Below are 14,339 nucleotides of genomic sequence, written 5' to 3'. Positions count from 1 at the left end.
TTGGTTCACAGGTATAGTTTAATGAAAGATATGCTGAATCATTAATCAATGCATAGAAAGGTTTTGTTTATTAGAAAGATTGGGAAAACAGGACTGTTAAGTGCATCTCCATCTAACATGCCAATCTGAAAACAGATACAACAGCTTGCAGGAGGTGCATATCCAAGATCAACTCCAAACTCCATGGTTCTTTGGTAGACCACAAGGGCTGGTGAAAGATAGACAAATCAATTCCCAAAACAGATCCAACTCCATCCTCAAGTGACACACTGCTTTAGGTAAAGCATATTTCTTCAATTCCCATCTGAAATTCAAGGTTATGCATGAATAATCTTTTTGACAGTAGGAATGTAATCAGCCGAATTAAAGTCAGGTATAAGAAAGTTAAACCTCTCATTCAAAGGTTTATTCCCAGAAAAGCTACTCGCCTCATACGTGACATAAGCACTCCGCTTGACGAGGCTCTATACAAGGCTGCTCCTCAGCTCATTAAATTTAACTGTCCCTCCCAAATGGTGCTGATCCCAGAGTAGAAAGCAGCAATCTGTTTATCCTCAAAATGACTCAAACTCAGACCCTGATAACTATAGACTGGTGTACTTACTGACTGTATAGTGTCAAAACTCTTAGAAATCATATGATGAATGGAAAGATTTTGCGACATCTCAATCACAGGAACCTAACTGGTTTCCAAATTAGCTTCAGAGCAAACTGGTCACCTTCTGATGTTCTTAATTTTATGGCTCAGAAATGGAACAACAGTCTCAATACTTAGCTCTAAGTTAGAACAATCATCTTCAACATTCCTGCAGGTCTTCAATAAGGTAGCCATCACACCTCACTGAAAAACTGGTCTCTTGTGGCATATCTGGTGAGATTTTGAATTTGATTTTGAACCAGATAGGTTGGCCCTGATTTTCTGGCAGCCGTCGGGCGGCTTTTCAGCTGGCCAGGGGCCGAAAATCGCTGAAAAAGCGGGTCGCGACCACCGCCCCCCCCCGCCCTCCGCCTGATTCCCCGCCCGGTCCGACTTTCGGACCGCCGTTTCTCCGCGACCTGCCTCAGTCCCGCCCGCTGCTGGCGGGACTGGCTGTCGGAACACTAATGAGCAATTATTACCTTGTTTAAGTCGATTTTCAGGGGCTGTTGCGATTTTGGGGCTTTCCCCACATCAAACACGCCTGCGGGTAACACCGCTGATGAAACCTGGCGTGAAGCTTGCCGGCTTGCTTGCTGTCAGCTGCAGGTCATTTGGAAAAGCTGCGATTTAAAGGGACAGCACTTGTATGTTGAAGGACCTTGTTGCTGAAGGCTTGGGGCTACTTCTTCAAGGCTTAGGCACAGCTGTGGAAGGTTGGAGCCTCACAAACTTCTCCAATGTGATCTCCTGGGAAGCCCCTCTCGCCACCCTCACTCAGCGCTTCCTCAGCGGAGGCATCTACGAGAAGCATGGGACGCCTTTTTTTCCTTCCCTTCTTGCCATTAGAGGATCTCCAGCAGCAGAGGCGGCAGCAGCAGAACCAGGAACAGCATGATGAGCACCAGGAGCACCAGGCTGCTGCTCACTCACCTGAAGCTGCACAGGCCAGAAGGGGTCAGTGCTTGGAAGTGGCTTGAGAGCACCTTGCTGCACTTTAGGGGGCCATGGGGACCTGTTTCTGCACTGGCAGTCCTACTCAGAAGGACTTCCATGAAGATCTGGTTTCTCTGTTCAATAGATGGCCAACGCTCAAGAGATATCATTCTCTTATGAGCACTCACCATGTTTTCCGTACCCTGGCGAGTTATCTCCTCCATGGAGGTTGCCAACCTTTCCATGGTGATGCGTTCATGCGCCAATAACTCCACAAAGGCTCTGCTCATGGTCGCTATGGACTCCTCCATTCGCTCCACACTCGCAGCGACCCTGGAGACAAAACCTGCCAGAGACTCCTGCATCTGTGCATGGAGATCCATCACCTCTTCTCTTGCGGATGGACCCAGAGGCAGAGGGTTGACATGCAGCGCAGCTGAGCTGGCAGAGTCCTGCGCCCTCCGACGAGGACTCTCCACTGCTGTCCCTGTCTCCAGAATCTGCTGAGGCTCACTTGTGAGCTGTGAAACACCAGGTGACAACACTACTCTATGTCCCGAAGGTCCCCCCGAGGTGTGAGTGTCTGCGCTGGTGCTGGGTGCGCTTACTTCTGCTGACGCTGTGCCCTCAGAGGTTGGAGCTTCCTCTGAGGAGTCTGGCTGCACAGCCTCTTCCTCCTCCACAGTGAGGACGGGGGCTCTGGATGGTACTGTGGGGGAGTAAAGGAAGGAGTTAGAGATGTGATGCCAAGGTGACATGCACATTCGAGTTAACATCTACTGACACCTGCATCCATGCAGCCTTGGTCTCAGTGGGAGGCCTCTTCCTGCCTGAATTAGGGAAGAGGACCTCCCTGTGGGCCCTAACCCCATCCAATAATGCCTGCAGTGAAGCTTCGTCGAATTTGGAGGCAGCTCGGGGTCTGGCACTGGCCACAGCTGCTGCAGGCTCCTCTGCCATCCTGTATGGTTCGTCTGGAAGCCTTCAGAGGATGCAGTGCTTGCTATGGGCCTTGAAAGCACCACAAATGATGACATCATACTGTGGGGCTTTCTGACTGGAAATAGACAATTAGCAAGGCTGCCCACATGCTGGAAATTAATTGGCCACTTGAGGGAAAATTGCGTGGAGCTGGCTGACACATTTTTTGTGTATCAGAACCCCACATTCGGGGGAATCCGACCATTTCCCACATAAGCCACAAAATCGAGCCCGTTGACTTCCTCACAAGGATGCAAACAGTCGGTCACAATAAATGAGCATTATACTATCCCAACATGCATGCCGGAGTCACTCAGAAATGAGAACTTATGCCCTTCGTTCCTCATCTTTTTCAGTGATATGGTGGATTTCATTATATTCTTGGTTGCTGATACCTCTCCAATACAGATTGGTTTACTCCACACCTGAAAAGAAAATCACTATAACCAGGCACAGAACAAATAGCTTGTTGCTTTTAGCACTGATGACCAAGTCAGAAATTCTGACCAGAAAATTGAATTGTGATGTTCCCCACCAATCTCTACAAGGGATGTAAACATTTTTTCAGCTGTAAGCAATCAGTTTCTTGGTCCTGTAATCACGTGATTTACACTGCAGCAAGGTGGCAAAAATGGCTGGAAAAGCGGTCTGAAGAGTGGAAATCATCAAAAAACTCAATCCTACTGTCACTTCCAGCAATTTCAATATTCTTCAAACATATATCTACCCAGTGAAGGAATATTGTAACTATTCCCTAAGCTATAGAGTGTAATTTCGACAGTCATTACAACCCAAAGGCATACAAATCAGTTGTGTAGTTGAGCATAGCTTACTCTATGTCAGAGTCCATTCACTACAGCACTGGAAAAATGTGACTAGCTGCCAGTCCCAAGATTATAGTCACAGAAGCTACAAGCACTTAAGGTAAGCAAGAGATTATGAAAGTAAACTAGCAAAAAATATAAAAACAGATAGCAAGAGTTTCTACAGTTATATAAAAAGAAAAAGGGTGGCTAAAGTGAATGTTGGTCCCTTAGAGGACGAGACCAGGAAATTAGTAGTGGGGAACATGGAGATGGCAAATACGCTGAACAAATATTTTGTATCAGTCTTTACAGTAGAGGACACTAAAAATATCCCAACACTGGACAAACAGGGGGCTATAGGGGGGGAGGAGCTAAACACGATTAAAATCACTAAGGAGATGGTACTCGGTAAGATAATGGGACTTAAGGCGGATAAATCCCCTGGACCTGATGGCTTACATCCTAGGATCTTGAAAGTAGCAGCGGTAGGGATTGCGGATGCATTGGTGGTAATTTTCCAAAACTCCCTGGATTCAGGAAAGGTCCCAGCAGATTGGAAAACTGCTAATGTAATGCCCTTATTTAAAAAGGGAGGTAGACAAAAGGCTGGAAACTATAGACCAGTTAGCCTAACATCTGTGGTTGGTAAAATGTTGGAGTCCATTATTAAGGAAACAGTAACAGGACATTTGGATAAACATAATTTAATCGGACAGAGTCAGCATGGTTTTATGAAGGGGAAATCATGCTTGACAAATTTGCTCGAATTCTTTGAGGACGTAACAAACAGGGTGGATAAAGGGGAACCAGTGGATGTGGTGTATTTGGACTTCCAAAAGGCATTTGACAAGGTGCCACACAAAAGATTACTGCACAAGATAAAAAAATCACAGGATTGGGGGTAATATACTGGCATGGGTGGAAGATTGGCTATCTAACAGAAAACAGAGAGTTGGGATAAATGGTTCATTCTCGAGTTGGCAATCAGTAACTAGTGGTGTTCCGCAGGGGTCAGTGCTGGGACCCCAGCTCTTTACAATCTATATTAACGATTTGGAGGAGGGGACCAAGTGCAATGTATCCAAGTTTGCCGACGATACAAAGATGGGAGGGAAAGCAGTGAGTGAGGAGGACATAAAAAACCTGCAAAAGGACATAGACAGGCTAAGTGAGTGGGCAGAAATTTGGCAGATGGAATATAATGTTGGAAAGTGTGAGGTTATGCACTTTGGCAGAAAAAAATCAAAGAACAAGTTATTATCTAAATGGAAAGAAACTGCAAAGTGCTACAGTACAAAGGGATCTGGGGATCCTGGTGCATGAAACACAGAAGGTTAGTATGCAGGTACAGCAGGTGATCAGGAAGGCCAATGGAATCTTGGCTTTTATTGCAAGGGGAATGGAGTATAAAAGCAGGGAAGTCTTGCTTCAGTTATACAGGGTACTGGTGAGGCCACACCTGGAATACTGCGTGCAGTTTTGGTTTCCATATTTAAGAAAAGATATACTTGCTCTCGAGGCAGTTCAGAGAAGGTTCACTTGGTTGATTCCGGAGATGAGGGGGTTGACTTATGAGGAAAGATTGAGTAGGTTGGGCCTCTACTCATTGGAATTCAGAAGAACGAGAGGCGATCTTATCGAAACATACAAGATTGTGAGGGGGCTTGATCGGGTGGATGCGGTGAGGATGTTTCCACTGATGGGTGAGACTAGAACTAGGGGGGCATAATCTTAAAATAAGGGGCTGGCGTTTCAAAACTGAGATGAGGAGAAACTTCTTCACTCAGAGGGTAGTAAATCTATGGAATTTGCTACCTCAGAGCTGTGGAAGCTGCGACATTAAATAAATTTAAAACAGAGAGAGACAGTTTCCTAGCTGATAAGGGAATTAAGGGTTATGGGGAGCGGGCAGGGAAGTGGACGTGAGTCTAGGTTCGGATCAGCCATGATCCTGTTGAATGGCGGAGCAGGCCCGAGGGGCCGTATGGCCTACTCCTGCTCCTACTTCTTATGTTCTTATGTTAAGAGCTGCTACACCTGCCTCAACAATTTTTCCTAATTAATGTCCCCAAAGAATACCACCACTGAAGCTTCATATACCTCTTCTATCTGTGGAATTCTCTTTCAGATAGTGTTGTCACCTCTCTCTTTTGCATGCATAAATCCCCCAAAAAAGTCAACTATCACGTGCTGAACTAAACCACTGAACTAGTTTGCATCAGCCTACTGGAATTCTGTTGCTTGTCAGTATCCAAATCCCAATTTTCCAAATCTTGTCCTCCCAGCAAATATCAGGTCAATTTCAATTTATATCTGTTCTTGTTTTACAGTTGTCTCCAGCTGCATCCTGTTTCTCTGAAAGCTGTTGAAAAAGCACCATACCATTCCTGTGAAAAACATCCAATCTGTATTAAGCTTTCAAGTTTCTTGCTGCTTTCTCCACCACCCCCACTCCACCCCACCCAAGAGAAAAATAAACCTAGACATTTTTTTAGCAATTTCATTGCATAGTACAGTGAATTAAAGAATCTGATGCTTGCTTTACTTCTGGAAATCCATGTACTGTCTTGTATTTTTAGGATACATGACTTTGAAAAGATACAAAATGCAACCATACATGATTTTTAGAACTTTTGATTATCTCCAATATGAGAACAGCATTTTGAAGTCGCACATAATCTGCACGTCTATTTTCTACTTCTATACTGTATTTTCTACCACTCATTCTGGTTTGGGCACCTGACACATTCAATCCAAATGAGAAAAATATGCATCAGTAAATCAGATTGAGAAATTTCTCTCTAAATTAATTAGAAGACTTTGGTGCAACTTGCACAACGTTACCAGATTTAATAAGTCCAGCAATGTTGCTTTCCATTCATTTTATAGAACCAATGTAAGTGGTCTGGAAAAGGTCCAGAAAAGGTATTCCTCGGCTCTCTATACCAAACGGTAAATATAAAACTTGAAAATTACATTTTGTAAGGACAACTATCAGAAGAAAAACTTCACTTTTTTTTTTAAAGTTGTTTTACTTAAAAGCTCTGATGGTTGAAATTTAATTGAGTGCTGAATACCTTGAAAATGAAAGGTATCAGCTTAATCTAAGAATGCAGAAGTTCAGATATTCGTTTTAAAACATCAATGAAGATGCCACACCTTAGTTTGTCCCATCTACAACACAAAGTAGATGGGCAAGCATCAAATTTGCATGCTTGAACTTCAAGTCATAATTGTTACTCAAACTGATAATTTTTCTGACAAAGAATAAAATCATAATGATTTTAATAATCAATACTATATTCAAATGTGGAGCTTTAGTCAAACTGGCTCCGAACCCCAATCACATGGCATAATTTGCCGATTTAAGGAGGATAAAAAAGATTGTGGCCAGAGCTTCTGTTATCGCCTCTATGATTTCTTTCAACAGCAAAGTTGCAGGTCACCAGGGCTCTGTATTTATACACATAGATCATCTTTAGATCCATTAGATGGTCTCTAATACTTTCCCTACAATAAATGTAAGACCAACTGGTCTGTAGCTCCCTGGGTTATCTCGTCATTTTTTTTTTTTTTAAAGTGATCATACAGCATATCCTTTTCTCCAATCCTCAAGCATAATACAGTACTAGTTTCCAAGGATTCACTAAAGGCGCCAGTTAAAACACGTCAAATTTCATCAGCTACTCGAGGATGCAATGAATCAGGATCCAGGTCTTTGGCTTCTTTCACTGCCTTTCCGCCTGCCCAGCACTTCTTTATCAGTTACTTCTGTTTATCTTAAATCTCATCAGCTTACCCTAAAAATTCAATGCTAAAAGTAGAAAGGCTACCTGAGGTTTCCTCCATGATCACAGACAGAAACAAAGAGGCTTAGGCCTAGTTACAAATTTAGGGGGCGGCACCAACTATTTCACTTGCCGAACCAATATGCATGATTTCTCTGATGAAAGGTCATTGACCTGAAACATTAACTCTGCTTCTCGCTCCACAGATGCTGCCTGGCCTGCTGAGCGTTTCCAGCATTTTCTGTTCTTATTTCAGATTTCCAGCATCCGCAGTATTTTGCTTTTGTTTGCATGATTTCTCGACTGAATAGAAGTCACTTGAATTCAACAAAGGCTATTCACTTTGAGATTTTCTACTGCAATCTATACCTACTTATATAACATTGTTAGAAGCAGTACATACAAGATACACTTCTTTTTTGGGAGTCATCATTTCCTATCGTGCCTCTCGGTGGCACCGTAATAGAATTTATTAAGTGAACAGTTATCAGCTGTTGGGGGTTCCCAGTTACAACATCAATTGCACATCTACCACTAAATGGAAATTCAGAAGCTCCAATTCTCCACAGCTAAACCATTACACAGTACATTACACAGCCTCAAAGCCTTCCCAGTCTTAGGGTGCTGCAAGCAATTCAGATAGTCAGAGTATGAAAGGCTTAGAGGGTGCGGAATTCTTAAAGTGCATCCAGGAGAGCTTTTTGAGCCAGCATGTAGAAAGTCCTACAAGAGAGGGGGCGGTACTGGACCTAATTCTAGGGAATGTAGCCGGGCAAGTAGTAGAAGTGTCAGTAGGAGAGCATTTTGGTGACAGTGACCATAATTTGGTGAGATTTAAGGTAGTCATGGAAAAGGACAAAGATGGACCGGAAATAAAGGTTCTAAATTGGGGGAAGGCCAATTTTAATACGATAAGGCAGGATCTGGCCAAGGTGGACTGGGATCAGCTACTTATAGGAAAATCCACATCAGAGCAGTGGGAATCTTTCAGAAAAGAAATAGAGTACAACGCCAACGTGTTCCCGTAAAGGTCAAGGGTGGGACCAACAAGCCCAGGGAACCCTGGATGTCAAGGGATATACAAGAATGGATTAGGAAAAAAAGGGAGGCTTTTGGCAGATACAAAGGACTAAAAACAGTGGAAGCCCTAGAGGAGTATAGAAAGTGCAGGGGGGCACCTAAAAAGGAAATTAGGAAAGCGAAGAGGGGACATGAAAAAACACTGGCAGGCAAAATAAAGGAAAATCCCAAGGTGTTTTCTAAGTATATTAAGGGCAAGAGGATAACCAGGGAAAGAGTAGGGCCCATTAGGGACCAAAGTGGCAATCTGTGTGTAGAGCCGAAAGATGTGGGTGAGGTTTTAAATGAATATTTTGTATCTGTGTTCATTATGGAGAAGGAGGATGTAGGCATAGAAATCAGGCAGGGGGATTGTGATATACTTGAACAAATTAGTATTGAGAGGGAGGAGGTACTAGCGGTTTTAGCAGGCTTAAAAGTGGATAAATCCCCATGCCCAGACGAGATGTATCCCAGGCTGCTGTGTGCGACAAGGGAGGAGATTGCAGGGGCTCTGGCACAAATTTTCAGAACCTCTCTGGCCACAGAGGAGGTGCCAGAGGACTGGAGAACAGCTAACGTAGTACCATTATTCAAGAAGGGTAGTAGGGATAAACCAGGGAATTACAGGCCAGTGAGCCGAACATCAGTGGTAGGGAAATTATTGGAAAAAATTCTGAGGGACAGAATTAGTCTCCACTTGGAGAGGCAAGGATTAATCAAGGATAGTCAGCATGGCTTTGTCAGGGGGAGATCATGTCTAACCAATTTGATTGAATTTTTCGAGAGGGTGACTAGGTGTGTGGATGAGGGTAGTGCAGTTGATGTAGTCTACATGGACTTCAGTAAGGCTTTTGACAAAGTCCCACATGGGAGACTGGTCAAGAAGGTAAGAGCCCATGGGATCCAGGGCAATTTGGCACATTGGATCCAAAATTGGTTTAGTGGCAGGAGGCAGAGGGTGATGGTCGAAGGTTGTTTTTATAACTGGAAGCCTGTGTCCAGTGGTGTACCGCAGGGGTCGGTGCTGGGTCCTTTGCTGTTTGCAGTGTACATTAATGATTTAGATATGAATGTAGGAGGTATGATCAGTAAGTTCGCAGATGACACAAAAATTGGTGGAGTGGTAAATAGCGAGGAGGGAAGCCCCAGGCTACAGGACAATATAGACGGGTTGGTTAGATGGGCAGAACAGTGGCAAATGGAATTTAACCCTGAAAAGTGTGAGGTGATGCATTTTGGGAGGACTAACAAGGCAAGAGAATACACAATGAATGGTAAGACCCTAGGAAGGACAGAGGATCAGAGGGACCTTGGTGTGCATGTACATAGATCCCTGAAGGCAGCAGGACAGGTAGATAAGGTGGTTAAAAAGGCATATGGGATACTTGCCTTCATTAGCCGAGGCAGAGAATATAAGAGCAGGGAGGTTATGATGGAGCAGTACAAAATGCTAGTTAGGCCACAGCTGGAATACTGTGTGCAGTTCTGGTCGCCACACTTTAGGAAGGATGTGATTGTATTGGAGAGGGTGCAGAGGAGATTCACCAGGATGTTACCTGGGCTGGAGCGCTTCAGCTATGAAGAGAGACTGGACAGGCTGGGGTTGTTTTCCTTGGAGCAGAGAAGGCTGAGGGGGGACCTGATTGAGGTGTACAAAATTATGAGGGGCATAGATAGGGTAGATAGAAAGGAACTTTTTCCCTTAGTAGAGGGGTCAATAACCAGGGGGCATAGTTTCAAGGTAAGGGGCAGGAGGTTTAGAGGGGATTTGAGGAAAAGCTTTTTCACCCAGAGGGTGGTTGGAATCTGGAACTCACTGCCTGAAAGGGTGGTAGAGGCAGGAACCCTCACAACATTCAAGAAGCATTTAGATGAGCACCTGAAACGCCACAGCATATAAAGCTATGGACCAAGTGCTGGAAAATGGGATTAGAATAGACAGGGCTTGATGGCCGGCGCGGACACGATGGGCCGAAGGGCCTCTTTCTGTGCTGTATAACTCTATGACTCTACCTCCCTGTCTGGATATTAAAAGTAGTTTTACATTTTTTTTATTAAACACTACATTTTTATTTTTCATTTTAATATGTTGTAGATAATTTTTTACTCTCTTTAAAAAAAAATTTACTCTGAAATCCATTCTCCAGTAGCTCCTGAGGACAGAACTCCAAAGTTCTACCTGCTGCCCCTTTAACCTCTCCCCATTTAACTCTTCAACTCTTAATTTTTTGGTTAGTTTCTTATTTTAACCATTTCTTCAGGAATCAATTTTCCCTCATAACCTCTCCACATCATATCAATCATTTAAAATTATCAATTTACATAAATATATACATTCATTTAAAGTTCAATACAAATTAAACACTGTTCACATCCAATCCATTTAAAAAATGGTTATTTTAGCATTTTCCTCTGTTCCATTAGATTATTCATCATTTATATATTTTTCTATCTCACATTTTAATAATTTCCATTATTAACCCGATTGCATATTAATTATTTTATTTTTATTTAAAAGGTTAAGTAAATCATAATCTTGAGTTTTCATTTATTATTTTGTCCAAATTACATCTTCCACTATTTATATAATTTTAAAATCTTGCTAATTAACAGTGTGTTAGGGTATTCAAGATTACGAGACAATAGAACACCATCGTGTATCACTAACACAACAATACTACCAGGCAGGATACAGTTCAAATAGACAACAACGTCAACTCCTCCACTTGGACATCAGCTACACGTTAGTGACGGACTCTATCTTCTGACTCACTGTTGGCAATGCTACAGGAGATCAACTAGGTTAAGTAATTGTTACATTGTTTTACAATTACAGTAGCCGTACCACTTAGTCTTACGGCATGGAAATGAAATAGTAATTTTTTTTCCTGAACAGGCCCATGACAAATGTATTTTTTTTCTGTGTCTACATCAGTCAAAGCTAAATAGCTGAACTATATTCACTTATAATACAACACTCAGGAAATACACAGTTAATACACAGTTAAGTCAGTATCTGTAATGAGATAAGACTGGTTATGATGCCTTTGACAGGTACACACCCAAAAGGTCATAACCAGTCTGGTCTTTTTACAGATGGTATCTGACCTGCTGTGTATTTCTTGCATTTTTGTTTCAGATTAATAGCATTTGCAAATTTTCCTTTTTATTTTCATTTAAACATCCTCCAATGAGGAGACTTTCAAGATAACAATCACTTCTTGAAAGACAACTTATGGCCTTATGCAACATTATGTAGAGTATGAATAGTCTTTCACACTTGTAATAGTTTTGATTTTTAAAAATGCAAATGTATAAAATCATCATGCATACGCTACACAAGTACAGTACTATCAAATAGAATATTCTAGAGACGGCAGGGAAATATAAATGTTACTTCCACCAAAATGACAGACTATGCTTATTTGGAATTTCTTCATTTGCAAGTTAGGATGTTTCCTCAGCACGGTGGCATAGTGGTTAGCACTGTTGCCTCACAGCGCCAGGGACCTGGGTTCGAATCCGGCCTCGGGTGACTGTCTGTGTGGAGTTTGCACATTCTCCCCGTGTTTGCGTGGGTTTCCTCCGGGTGCTCCGGTTTCCTCCCACAGTCCAAAGATGTGCGGGTTAGGTTGATTGGCTATGATAAATTGACCCTTAGTGTTAGGGGGATTAAATACGTGGGGTTACGGGGATAGGGTGGGATATGTGTAGGGGTTACGGGGATCGGGTGGGATATGTGTCGGTGCAGGCTCGATGGGCCGAAATGGCCTCTATCTGCACTGTGGGCTTTCTGTGATTCTGTGATTCTGTGGTAATAGTAAATAACAACAGAAAATGCTGGAAAAACTCAGCAGGTCAGGCAACATCCGTGGAGAGAAATTTGAGTTGACGTTTCGGGTTGAACCCTTCTTCAAAACTGGAAAGAAAAGAAACTAGATCGAAGGCAGGGCTGCGATCGGACAAAAGAATAAAAGAAACAAAAGAAGTAAAAGAGATTAGAAGCTAGACGAGATGGTAATAGGCTGGGATTAGGTGTAAAGTGTACTGGCAGGGCAAAAGATAGCTGCCAGGTGTGAGAGAGAAACAAAAGGAAAGGGGGCGGGGGGGGAAGGAGTGGAACAATTACAAGAGAAAATGAAATGGGGGCCGAGCTTATGATCTGAAATTGTTGAACTCGATATCGAGTCCGGAAGGCTGCAGACTGCCTAATCGGAAGATGAGGTGCTGTTCCTCGAGTTTACGTTGAGCTTCCGTGGAACAATACAAGAGGCCAAGGACGGTGAGGTCCGAGTGGGAATGGAGCGGTGAATTAAAATGACAGGCGACCGGAAGCTCGGGGTCACCCTTACGGACTGAACGGAGGTGTTCCGCAAAGCGGTCACCCAATCTGCGTTTGGTCTCCCCAATGTAGAGGAGACCGCATCGTGAGCAGCGAATACAGTATACTAGATTGCGAGAAGTACAAGTAAATCGCTGTTTCACCTGGAAGGGGTGTTTGGGGCCCTGGACAGTGGGAAGGAGGGAGGTATAGGGGCAGGTGTTACATCTCCTCCGCTTGCACGGGAAGGTGCCAGGCGAAGGGGAAGGGCTGTTTGGGGTGATAGAGGAGTGGACTAGGGTGTCTCGGAGGGAGCGGTCCCTGCGGAATGCTGAAAGGGGAGGGGAGGGGAAGATACGTTTGGTGGTGGGATCACTTTGGAGGTAGCGGAAATGCCGGAGGATGATCCGTTGAATGTGGAGGCTGGTGGGGTGAAAGGTGAGGACAAGGGGAACCCTATCGTGGTTCCGGGAGGGAGGGGCAGGGGTGAGGGCAGACGTGCGGGAGATAAAACTGACACGGTCGAGGGCAGTGTCAACCACGGTAGAGGGGAATCCTCGGTTGCGGAAAAAGGAAGACATGTCTGAAGCACTGGTGTGGAAGGTGGCATCGTCGGAGCAGATACGGCGGAGACGGAGAAACTGGGAGAATGGAATAGAGTCCTTACAGGAAGTGGGGTGGGAGGAAGTGTAGTCCAGGTAGCTGTGGGAGTCAGTGGGCTTGTAGTGAATATTGGTCGATAACCTATCCCCAGAGATGGAGACGGAGAAGTCGAGGAAGGGAAGGGAAGAGTCAGAGATGGACCATGTGAAGGTGAGGGAAGGGTGGAAATTGGAGGCAAAGTGAATGAAATTGTCAAGTTCGGGGCGAGAGCAGGAAACGGCACCGATACAGTCATCAATGTATCGGAAAAAGAGGTGAGGGAGGGGACCCGAGTAGGACTGGAACAAAGATTGTTCCACATAGCCCACGAAAAGGCAGGCATAGCTAGGACCCATACGGGTACCCATGGCAACACTTTTGATTTGGAGGAAATGAGTGGAGTTAAAGGAGAAGTTGTTCAATGTGAGAACAAGTTCAGCCAGGCGGAGGAGGGTCGTGGTGGATGGGGACTGGTCGGGCCTCTGTTCAAGGAAGAAGCGGAGCGCCCTCAGGCCATCCGGGTGGGGGATGGAGGTGTAGAGGGATTGTACGTCCATGGTGAAAAGGAAGCGGTTGGGGCCAGGAAACTGGAAAATGTTAAAGTGGCGGAGGGCGTCCGAAGAGTCACGGATGTAGGTGGGAAGAGACTGGACAAGGGGAGAAAAGATAGAGTCAAGATAGGAAGAGATAAGTTCCATAGGGCAAGAACAGGCTGAAACGATGGGTCTACCAGGGCAGTCCTGTTTGTGGATCTTGGGAAGGAGGTAGAAGCGGGCTGGGCGGGGTTGGGGAACTATGAGGTTGGTGGCAGCAGGGGGAAGATCTCCAGAGGAGATGAGGTCAGTGACAGTCTTGGAAACGGTGGTTTGATGTTCGGTAGTGGGGTCATGGTCCAGGTGGAGGTAGGAGGAGGTTCACACCTCCGTTCAGTCCGTAAGGGTGACTCCGAGCTTCCGGTCGCCTGTCATTTTAATTCACCGCTCCATTCCCACTCGGACCTCACCGTCCTTGGCCTCTTGTATTGTTCCACGGAAGCTCAACGTAAACTCGAGGAACAACACCTCATCTTCCGATTAGGCACTCTGCAACCTTCCGGACCCAATATCAAGTTCAACAATTTCAGATCATAAGCTCGGCCCCCATTTCATTTTCTCTTGTAATTGTTC

The 14,339-nt window shown here is 44.5% G+C and overlaps 1 protein-coding gene across 5 annotated transcripts in view; it reads right to left on the bottom strand.

Moving 5' to 3' along the window:
* Window positions 1-14,339, bottom strand: part of dis3l2 (DIS3 like 3'-5' exoribonuclease 2) — a 380,300-nt gene that overhangs the window by 208,959 nt on the left and 157,002 nt on the right. The gene's annotated exons all lie outside the window — the stretch shown is intronic.

Source organism: Somniosus microcephalus, chromosome 6 (genome assembly GCF_052327205.1).
Source record: "Somniosus microcephalus isolate GS21.2 chromosome 6, FLI_Smic_1.0, whole genome shotgun sequence".
Taxonomy (NCBI): Eukaryota; Metazoa; Chordata; class Chondrichthyes; order Squaliformes; family Somniosidae; genus Somniosus; species Somniosus microcephalus.
This window is presented reverse-complemented; position numbering and strand designations above follow the sequence as displayed.